Here is an 11,936-nt window from a genome sequence, read left to right on the forward strand (position 1 = left end):
AAGCTTTCGGAAGGACAAATTGCAAACCCCTCAAGCGGTGGCCTCACGCATTGAACATGCGCTAATGAGGCAAGGAAGATTGTCCTTTTGGTGGCTTAAGTAATAGTTGTAAGTCCAAGTGACACTCAAGAGGGGGGGTGAATTGAGTGTTTTTCCGAATGTTGTAAATTTTTCGATTATAGTAAGAACAGTAAAGGAACAGTTCTCTAGCAGCGGAAATAAAAGCAATGGATAAACAACGCAAGGATTTAACGAGGTTCGACTTCTAATAAGTCTACGTCCTCCACTCACTCACTCTTTTATTAATCAACTCAGAATAACAAAAGAATTACACTCAATCACTTATGCACCTATGCACAAGATGATTCCCCAACTTCCACCTATGGAAGTTCGACCCAACCACCAACTATGATGATTCAAATGAAGTTGATCCCCGATCAACTTCCCCAGCAAACTGAACTCACAATTTGCTCACTTACAACAATTTTTCTCTTAAGAACAAACAGCCTTGCACGCTTAGAATGAGAGTAGTTTAAGATCTATGTGGTATTAGGGTTTGTGCTTAGATTTAAGAGCTCAAGAGATGAAATGCTTTTGCTTAGAGTATTCTGAAAATATGCGTGCAAAAGCTTAGCGTTTGTGTGCTCCCCCAAGTCCTTAAGTAAGCCTTTGGCTCGTGAATAATAGGTGATATTATGAGAGTATATTTTCCAAGGAAAATATACTTAGTATAATGTCACATAATACACTTGCCATACTTAAGAAATCTTTCTTGCACAACAAACCATGCATTCGTGTATTTTGAAAAGAAATTTTGCGCGGAAAGAAAAACTTTCCTAAAATACGAATGCATGAAGTAAAACCTAGAGGACTGGTTCAGATCTGTTCCCAGACTGTTCCAAACAACCAAGTTTTACTTGTAGTTGTGTATGACAAGTAATTGAGGTTTCTTGTCATCCACAACTATCTCATCTCTCTAGTTTCAAACCTTTAGTACATCAAAACCTTTATACCACTTACATTGCATCTAAGATCTAAGAGTATTACAAAATGATCTTGGCCTTCATGCAATTCTTAAAGACTTGGCTTCACAAGCTTTGTCTTTTTGTTCTTTTAATACCTGCACATGCAACCAGAAACATGCATGTAATATGAAAGTTCAATGTGGTTTGTCATCAATCAAAATTCAAACTAGGGAACTCAACAATAGTCATGCATAAGCAAAATAATATGTTATCCTAAGGCATAAAAAGAGAATGAATCGTATTTTTCGAGTTTCACCCACTCATTCAAAAAACAATTTATTTAAATCCTCCCTAAGTCAAATTGAACTTACGGGAAAGTAAGTAGGCTAGACAATAAGGAATGCTTGAACTTATATTTAGAATAACAAGCTAGACCTAAGGGTGACTAGACTTTAGACTTACGGCCTTACAGGAGAGTAAGTAGGCTAGGCAATAAGGAAGGCTAGACTTTGAACTTATTTTTAGAGTAAGTAGGCTACACTTAAGGGTGACTAGATTTTTGAACTTAAGGGAGAGTAAGTAGGCTAGACTATAGAGAAGGCTAGACTTTGAACTTACATTCAGAGTAAGTAGGCTAGAGATAAGGGTGGCTAGACTTTGAACTTCTGTGAGAGTAAGTAGGCTAGATAATAAGGGTAACTATGCTTTAAACTTATGGAGGATAAGCAGACTCGACACTATGGGAGACTAAACTTTGATCTTACATTTAGGATAAGCAGGCTAGACTCGAAGATAAGGCCATTATGGACTTAGGGAGGAGTAGCTTCGCTAAACTCAAGGATTTGGGTCTTATGGGCTAGGGGAGACTAGACTGTGATCTTACATTTAGAATAAGCAGGCTAGACTTGAAGATCAGGCCATTATGAACTTAGGGAGGAGTAGCTTCGCTAAACTCGAGGATTTGGGTCTTATGGGCTTTAGGGAGGAATATACTTTGAATTAACATTTTGAAGCAACTAGCTGGGTTTTAGAGTTTGGACGTCATCCTATATGGGTTTTGGATTTAATTTAACTAAGGCTTACACAGAGATGCAAACTAGACCTAGGGGTATGACTTGGGTTTTTATAGTCCCAAAACTTAACTAGGGATTACATGGAGATGCAAACAGTACCTAGGGTATAAATTGGGATTTTAATATATCTAGGACTTGACTAGGGATTACATATAGATGCAAACTAGACTTATGGTACTAATTGGGTTTTTATAGTCTTAAGACTTGATTAGGGCTTCTATAGAGATGCAAACTAGTCCTATTGTGTAAATTGGGTCTAAATGTACTTAAGATTTCGATTGTCTGGGATTAGACTTAGCTTGGAATGGGTGAGAAGAAACCTTTTTTTTTAAAGAGGGGTGAGATGAGACTTAGCTTGTCATGGACTGAGATGGGACTTAGATTGGGCCTAAAATAGATTCTAATGCAAGTGAGTCTAATATGGATGCACAAACTCAAGTTTAGATGGACCTAGGATGAATGTAAATGGACTATAATGCACATGGGCCTAAAATAAATGCAAGTGTATATGGATTGGATTAATTGGATTGAATGGAGTGGACTAGGCTTAGAATTTTCGGAATTCGTTTTTGAAAGGAACCACTTTATTTTTATCTTTTATTGGGAAGATGGTGGATTAATTTTAAAAAGATTTTTTTTAACGTATAGTATAATAATGATTAATAAATGTTTCCAAAAAAGATACTCCCTCCGTTTCTTTTTAATTTACTCACTTCACTTTGAGGGAGAACCAAGGAAGAAGTATAAAAGTATAAGATAGAAACTGAAAAGGTGGAGAGAGAAACTGAAAAGTGAGAGAGATAAAGTAAAAAGTGGATTCAAAATATTAAAATGTGGATGATATGGGTGGAAAAAGAGGAGAAAGTAGATGTAACTTGTTACCAAAAATAGAAAAAGCAACAGTATGTAGATTGAAAAAAAACATACCAAAAAGGAAAGTGTGTAAATTAAAAAGATACGGATGGAGTAGAATAGAAGAGTGTGTAGGATTGATTTTGAAAAATATTTTTTTTTGAAAGAGATAGAATATAATAGGGTAGGTATGATACGGAAAATTAGTTGGATACAAAGGATAAAATGAGAGGAGGTAGACATGCATGACGACTGATCTAAATCATGATCACTTATCTCGATGTACTTTTTTTTTGACAAAATCAACCTTATATGATATGTATAAAATGATCGATTATCAAAGTTAGATATGTACACAAGTTCAAAACCGAATCCAAATATGGAAATTTTAATTTTTTTGGTGGACTAAGGTTTGGTCAGTTTGATTTTAAACATGTTTATACAATGTAAAATGTTTCTCGTATCCCATGGCTTATATTGACTAATATGGGTTAAAGGTTGAAGGTATTTTCCAAAATGAATATTTTTTTTTTCATTTTTCTTCGGTAGCACTAGATTACGGTGATTGGTTCCTTCATAATGGATGCCTTTGAATCCTTATCAGTAACCAGGTCTAGATGCAATCTAAAATATTCCAGGATCTAACAAACTAGACTGGACTCCTAAAATCAAGGATTGATATTAACCTAGGATTAGACCAGTTCAAGTACAAATTTAAATGTAGACATTATTGTGCACACCCCACGGAAAACTATTAGATAAACCTGCTTCGAGCTTGAGGGGTAAGAGATTAAATTTCGTTACTAATTGAATAAACCGAATATAAATCCAGTCAACATACACTAAAATTCTATTCAAAGTAAACTCAACACGACTGAAACGAGGTTAAGCTATCATGTCCGTTTAAAAAAAAACACTCATGGAACCCAAAATATAAAAAAACATACAAAATATTACGGGTGGACCGAGTTCACAATAAGTTACTGTGCATCTAAAATGACTTTATCACACAAAAGTTGATTATATTAGAAGAAATCGAAGATATAACATGTAAACTGACTATATCATAAAATTGATTATATCATATAAAAACTAACTTTACAAAAGGTGGTTATATCATACAAAAACTGACTATATCAAAAGAAAACTAATGATATAAAACAAAAACTAACTATATCAAATAAAAACTGGCTATATCATATGATTTTTGATGAATAATAAGTTATGGTGAACTCAATCCATTAAAGTTACGTATAAAAGCATATTCTTTTCCCTCACAAATAAATCATAATAAGAATACATATTATTGAAAACATATTCTGATCTTATGGACAACCAAAAATGACATGCCCTTTTCCTTTTCCCCGGGTCCCTCAACTACCTTCATGGTTTGGATACTGATAAGTGCATTTCTAACGCACTTTATGATCTACTTTTGGTTTAGTTTTTGATCCTCTTTATTCCCTTTTCTTCCCTTTTTCTTCCTTATTTCCCTCTCCATTTCTTTCACTTGATCATTGCTGATCATAGTGACTTTTTGCTAGATTATTGGTCAATGTTGACTGGATCTCTAGTACAGTTGCTTTCACCGTGTTTTCCCGTGCTTTAATTGTAGCTATGACCTTTTTCGAGGTTGAGAGTTGGGAAATACGATATAAGGAATGAGTTTGTAATAACCAGGAAAAAATATATATATTAATAATGGATTAAAGGTTAAAGTATTATTATAAGATAAACTATTAGTAGAAAAATGGTTTTGCTTAATAATAAAGGTAGATTGTGATTTGCAAATAATATGGTTATAATGCAAATGGTATTTGTCACATTATGATTTATATACAAGATGACTATAAAAAGACTATCATATGTGGTAATAATGAGGTTATATAAAAATGTTATTATGATAAAATAAAATGGAGGTTCGTGGTGGGGGAAAAAGATGTTATTATAAAATTGGTTCATGGTGGAGGAAAGATGTTGAAATAAAATAGAGTTCCGTGGTTTATGTTGGAGAAATGAATTACATATGGAGTGATGTACGTCATTGTAGGGGTGTGCACATGGAAGTAACAGGAGAGGCCAAAGGCCTGAAAATATTATCCTGAGTGACATACGTCATTGTAGGGGTGTGCACACAAGATTTTTCGGAGAAACTAAACCAAATGATTTTATAAAATTATAACTAATTATTTTATATAATTATCTGCAAGGTGTTTTTATACGGTAATGAGAATATACTGGACCCTTTTGGGTTGACTGTTATAAAATGTTTTGTTTTCAAGTACCAGTATTGGAAATGGGCAAAAGTGAGAATTAAAAAAAATTAGGATTAATATACTATATGTTGTTAACTTATGTTTTATAATATTAGTATCATGTTTAGGTTGTTTTCGCCTTGTATTATATTATTAGGAATATGGCAGTAATGTCCTGTAAACTCTTTATTATCCTATAATAAAAAAAATGTAATATTTGGTTCGATCCTGGTACTGACATTTAATATTCTTATATTAGAATTATATAAATTACAGGGCGTTTCAGTTTGGTAACCGAGATACTTTTAAAATAATATAAAATTACAAATAAAAGTAAATGGAATAAAATATTAATAATTTCATTAGTAACCTATTTGGGAGAAAGGGTTGGGGTATTTATAGTTGATTACTTATTGAAGTTATCTCATGATACTTATAATATGTTTTATTATCTTAGAATGGCAAGACCAATTGCTCCACAAGCACTGACGATGGATCCTGACTATAGTGTCATCGATCACATTAACCGTTTAGCAAGAGCTATTGATGCATTTGATACTCACTTCTCTGAATGTGGAATGACTGCTCCTTACTTTACTTTTGCTCTAGTTGAAACCCATTCAATGAATGCTCCATGGGACTCCTTTAAGAATAAGTATAGTGACCTAATAATTAATGGTTTCCAAATTGGGAAAAATACTTAAGGTTTGGATTAGGAAGACCAAGGTGGACCCCAACTTTTGAAGAATTATCGGGAGAACTGCAACCTTATGAGAGGGACCACGTGGTATTTGTCTCGGATGATGAGACAGAATCATGTGGAAGTATTGATCTTAATAAGGACGAGGATACACCAGGAAAGGATGGCGACAAGTAAGGAAGATATCAAGCTGAAGAAACTCTTTTATATATTAGGTGTCAACCATTTTTGTCTGTATAATATGTTGACACTCGGCTTAAGGTGATGTAGGGTGCATACTTTGTTGTTTTCACCCTATGGCATGGTTGAATAGAAATAGGTTTGGTTAATGTACTAACTGTGCTATGTATAATTTCATATATATATATATATATATATATATATATATATTATAGGTGTGTTTGTTTGCTTATTATACTCTTATTCATTTCACAAATGCTATACTAACCTAACTACAATACGATTTTAACTTCAATCTTTTATGTATTTAGGATAATGGAATCTGCAATTAACCACTCTACACAAGAGAACCAACCATTTCCAGACCATGATGACGGAGAGGGAAATGTTAAGGAAGTCACATCACTTTTATTTGAAATGCTTAAAAAACAATAGAAATCATGAAGAAGAAGAAAGTGCAAGGTATTAAAGAAAAATGGCCAGTTATAATCCTAAAATTTACGATGGAAAACCTAACCCTATAGAGTTTGAGGATTGGGTAAGAAGTATGTAAAAATTGTTTGATGCTATAAATTATCCTGAAAAATGGAAAGTAGGATATGTTGTTTATTATCTAGTTAGGCAGGCAGATCTGTGGTGGGAAACTGTGAAGGAAATGAGAAACAATGAAGTTTTTTGATGGACTCAATTGAAAGATCTTATAAGAGCAAAATTTTACCCATCAGCCCTGAAAAGACAAAAAGAGGAAGAATTTAATCAGATTGAGCAAGGCAATAGGTCTGTTATGGATTATGCAGCAAAGTTTACACGATTATCCCGATTTGCACCCCACACCTGGTAGCAACTGAGGAGTTAAGAATGAAGAAGTTTGAGAGAGGTCTTAATTGGGAACTTCGTGACCGACTTCCCACCATAATTGTCATAGCTACCAAGAGATGTATGATAAGGCATCAAACACTGAGAGAATAATTAGAGAAAGAGTGGTAGAAGATGTAGTGTGTAAAAGGAAGTGAGAAGGAATACGTACTGTAAACAGAAATTTTCAGAAAAGGCCTAATATCGGGGATGCAAAACCCTTTATACCTCCAATCCACTATCAAAAACCCCCTTGTGCCAAATTTGGTTATTTCAACCATTCAACTGAAAAGTGTAGGTTTGCAAAGAATCGTTGCTATACTTGTGGAAGTACAAGTCACATAAGAAAGGATTTCCCTTTAGAGAGAGGTAGAATGCCAAAACCTAAATCTATACATCAAGGTGGAGCTATCCAACGTCAAAATCCAACTTCTGGTCGGGTGTTTATGATAAATCTACAGAGGTCGAAAACTCAAGTGAAGTAGTTACAGGTAACATTTCTATACACTCTTTCCCGATACATGTTTTATTTTATACCGGGGCATCCCATTCGTTTATATCCATTACCATGTCTAGAAATCTACATTTTGTTCCTAGTGAGCCAAATTTAGAATTTTGCATTACCCTCCCTATAGGAAATATTATCCCGTGTCAAACAATATATAAAAATTGTCCTTTAAGCATAGAAGGAAATATATTTCATGCTGACCTAATTTAATTTGACCTTAAGGGATTTGATGTTATTTTAGGAATGGATTGGATGAATAAACACCGTGCCATAGTAGAATGTCAAAAGCAATTTGTAACCTTCGTAAATTCTGAAGAAAAGATAGTCGCATTTCATAATAATAAGACAAAACCAGAATCTAGAATCATCTCTTTTCTTCAAGCAGAAAAGATGTTGAGACAAGGTTGTGAAGGATACCTTTGTGATGTTACTAATACTGAAAATCTGAACCTAAAATTTCTGACATCTCTGTTGTTAAAAAATTCCATGATGTCTATCTTGAAGAAATTGTAAATATGCCTCCGCAAAGAGACATTGATTTCACTATTGAGTTAGTACTTGGGGTAGCACCTATCTCAAAAGCACCGTATAGAATGGCGCCTACAGAATTAAAGGAATTGAAGATACAACTCGATGAGTTATTGGAAAAAAGATATATTAGACCAAATACGTCACCATGGGGAGCATCTATTTTATTTGTAAAGAAAAAAGATGGAACCCTAAGGTTATGTACAAACTATAGAGAACTTAACAAGATAACCATTAAAAATAAATATCCTTTGCCTCATATTGATGACCTTATTGACCAATTACAAGGTGCCTCGGTATTTTCAAAGATAGACTTACAATCTAGATATCATCAATTAAGAATCAAACCTTTAGATATTCCAAAAACTGCTTTTAGAACGAGGTACGGACATCATGAGTTTCTTGTTATGCCTTTTGGTCTTACCAATGCCCCAGCTGTATTTATGGATCTTATGAATAGAGTTTTCAGACTTTATATAGATCATTTTGTTATTGTGTTTATTGATGATATTTTAGTATATTCCAAATATAAGAGGAAGCATGAGGAACATTTGGGAATAGTTCTAGAAACTTTGAGAAAGAACCAGTTATTTGCAAAGTTTAAAAAGTGTGAATTTAGGTTGGATAAAATAGCATGTCTAGGACATGTTGTGTCTAGAGAAGGTGTGCAAGTAGATTCCCAGAAATTAGAAGCAATATTGACCTCGACCCACCAATGTGTTAGATGTTCGAAGTTTTCTAGGATTAGCAGGATAGTACCGTCGATTTGTGGAAAACTTTTCCCAAATTGCTCAACCTATCACAAACCTAGTAAGAAAAACTACGAGGTTTGAGTGGAATGACAAGTGTGAAGCAGCATTCCAAGAACTGAAAGTTCGTCTTACCACAGCTCCAATTCTTACTCTTCCTAGTGGTACCGAAGGTTTAGAAATATATAGTGATGCCGCCAGACAAGGGTTGGGATGTGTGTTGATGCAACATGGGAAAGTGATAGCTTATGCATTTCGTCAGTTAATACCTCACTAGCAAAATTACCCTACCCGAACTTGCTGCCATTATTTTTGCATTGAATATTTAATGACATTATTTATATGGGGTTCGGTGTAAATTTTACACAGATCATAAAAGCCTTAAATACATCTTCACCCAAAAAGATATAAACATGAGATAACGAAGGTGGTTAGAATTTATAAAGGATTATGAATTGGATATTCAATATCACCCGGAGAAGGCCAATGTGGTAGCCGATGCTCTTAGTCGAAACAATTACACTGCCCTTAACTTACTTACAATTCAGCCCGCGACCCAAAGAGAACTTCGAAAGTTAGAAATTAAGTTGATTGTAGGTGAACTGGAAGGATATTTAGCAGCCTTAGAAATCAAACCAACCTTGAGTGAAGAAATTAAGGAGTTGCAGAAAACAGATCCGTAACTAGAGAAGATTCATGAAAGAGTGTTGATTGGGAAAGAGACTGGTTTTGTGATACAAGATGATGGATCACTTCGTTTTCAAGGACGATTATGTGTACCGAATAGGATAGGTTTGAAAAAGAAAATCTAGAATGAAGCACATAATACCCTTTACTTTGTACATCCAGGTGGAAATAAGATGTATACAAATCTTTATGGTATGTTTTGGTGGAGTAACATGAAACAAGAAATTGCAGAGTTCGTTGCCAAATGTCTGACTTGTTAACAAGTAAAAATAAAACATCAGCGCCCTTCAGGACTTTTACAGCCTTTGGATATACTCACTTGGAAATGGGAGTCAATCGCAATGGATTTTGTTATGGGGTTACCAACAACTCCTCAAGGGATGAATTCTATATGGGTTATAGTGGATAGGCTTACAGTGCTCATTTCTTAGCAATTCATAATACTTGGGATCTTGAGCGATTAGCAACAAAGTATATTGAAGAGATCATTAGACTTCATGGAGTACCTAGCTCTATTGTGTCTGATCGAGATTCTCGATATGTGTCTAAGTTTTGGCAAAAGTTACAAAAAGCATTGGGTACACAACTAACATTAGCACAACCTTTCACCCAGCTACAGATGGCCAGACTGAGAGAACAATTCAAACTTTAGAAGACTTGATTACGAGCTTGTGTTTAGAATTCAAAGGTTCATGGAAAAAGCATTTGCCATTGATAAAATTTTCTTATAGCAATAGTTACCATGCTAGCATTAATATGACACCTTATGAATCCCTATATGGACGAAAATGTAGAACCCCTTTATGTTGGAGCGATATAGATGAATCAAAGATAATCGGACCTGAAATGATACAAGAAACATCTGACAAGGTTCGAATCATTCAGGAGAAAATGAGAACTGCACAGAGTCGTCAGAAAAGTTATGCTGACCTTAAAAGAAGACATGTAGAATTTTCAGTAGGTGAGTCAGTATTTCTAAAAGTTTCCCTACTAGAGGAGTAGTGAGGTTTGGCAAAGCAAGAAAACTTTGTCCTAGATACATATTGGGCCATTTGAGATTATCGAAAAAATTAGAAGAGTAGCTTACCGATTAGCACTCCCTGGTCAATTTTCTCGAATTCATGATGTGTTCCACGTTTCACTTTTACGCCGATATATACCAGACCATCCCATATAATTACTATACCCCCTATTCGAGTTGGAGAAGATTTTACTTATGAAGAGCAACCTGTTCAAATTCTAGATCATAAAGATAAATTACTATGCAACAAAGAAATTCCGCTGGTAAAAGTGTTATGGTCTAACCACGTCGAAACAGAAGCTACATGGGAAGTCGAACTGGATATATGAGACAAGTACCCACACTTATTTTAAGGTAATTTAACTTTAAGTTTCGAGGACGAAATTCCTTTTAAAGAGGGGATAAATGTAATAACCAAGAATATATATATATATATATATATATATATATATATTATAATATATAATATTATATATATATATATATATATATATATATATATATTATATATATATATATATATATATATATTATATTATTAATATATATATATATAAGTAAGGGATTAAAGGTTAAAGTATTATTATTATAAGATAAACTATTAGTAGAAAAATGGTTTTGCTTAATAATAAAGGTACATTGTGATTTGCAAATAATATGGTTATAATGCAAATGGTATTTGTCACATTATGATTTATATACAAGGTCACTACAAAAATACTGTCATATGTGGTAATAATGAGGTAATATAAAAATGTTATTATGATAAAATGAAATGGAGGTTCGTGGTGGAGGAAAGATGTTAAAATAAAATGGAGTTTCGTGGTTTGTATTGGAGAAATGAATTATATATGGAGTGACGTGCCTCGTTGTAGGGGTGTGCACACGGAAGTAACAGGAGAGGCTAAAGACCTGAAAATATTATCAAGAGTAACGTACGTCATTGTAGGGGTGTGCACACGAGATGTGTCAGAGAAACTATACCAAGTGATTTAATACAATTATAACTTATTATTTTATATAATTATCTGCAAGGTGTTTTTACATGGTAATGAGAATGTACTAGACCCTTTTGGGTTGACTGTTATAAAATGTTTTGTTTTCGTGTACCAGTATTGGAAATGGGCAAAAGTGAGGATTAAAAAAAACTTAGGATTAATATACTATATGTTGTTAACTTATGTTTTATAATATTAGTATCATGTTTTAGGTTGTTTTCGCCTTGTATTTCTATTATTAGGAATACGACAATAATGTCCTGTAAACTCTTTATTATCCTATAATATAAAAAAAATGTAATATTTGGTTCGATCCTGATAGTGGCATTTAATGTTCTTTTATTAGAATTATATAAATTACAGGGCGTTATAGAGTTGGAGAAGACAAGCAAGGATTGACGTGCGCTTGCACCACTTTCTAGGCGCCTGCACGCCCAAGTGGTGCACCCGCGCCATCGCGAACTTTTGTTGCCTAAATGTCAGCAGGCATGGTGCGCCCGCACCAGCCTTGAGGTGCGCCCGCACCAGTCTTGAGGTGCGCCTGCACCACCTTGGTGCACTCGCA

This window comes from Beta vulgaris, chromosome 7 (genome assembly GCF_026745355.1).
Source record: "Beta vulgaris subsp. vulgaris cultivar EL10 chromosome 7, EL10.2, whole genome shotgun sequence".
Lineage (NCBI taxonomy): Eukaryota > Viridiplantae > Streptophyta > Magnoliopsida > Caryophyllales > Amaranthaceae > Beta > Beta vulgaris.